We start from the raw sequence: 550 nt of genomic DNA, 5'->3' as shown, positions 1-550 counted from the left end.
AAAGGCTTCCGTAGAGTGTTGTTGTGGTGGACTGACTGCAGGTGGCTTTGGATAAAAGTGTCTGCTAAATAAATTATATGGCTTGGAAAATGGACTGAAGCATGTTTCCCTTATCCTTACCAGTGTCACCTCGTGAAAAACTCATTTTGAAAGGCACCAACAAAGCCTTTGAAAATGCTTTTAAGTAGTGCTAGCATCCCTTGGAGGGCACAGTGGGTTGTATAAGGCTAATTCTACGAACTATCGCGATGTCCAGATAGGTACATGCTAGGGGTGTAACGGTTCACAAACATTTCGGTTCGGTACGTACCTCGGTTTTTAGGTCACGGTTCGGTTCGGTACGTTTTCGGTACAGCAGAAAAAATTATCACAAAACATAAAATATTTTTTTTTTTTTTTTAAATTATTATTAAACTGTCAATAATGTATTCACTCCAATAAATACAAAATATAATAAAATAAACATTAAGGTGCAGCATTTCGATGAACTGAAATAATCTGTATTTGAACTGTACTGTACTAGTACCTAAGCAGCCAGCTTGACATTATG

This window comes from Notothenia coriiceps, unplaced genomic scaffold (genome assembly GCF_000735185.1).
Source record: "Notothenia coriiceps isolate Sejong01 unplaced genomic scaffold, NC01 NC01_scaffold00019360, whole genome shotgun sequence".
NCBI lineage: Eukaryota > Metazoa > Chordata > Actinopteri > Perciformes > Nototheniidae > Notothenia > Notothenia coriiceps.
The sequence above is the reverse complement of the archived record's forward strand: the minus strand, read 5'-3'. Positions refer to the sequence as shown.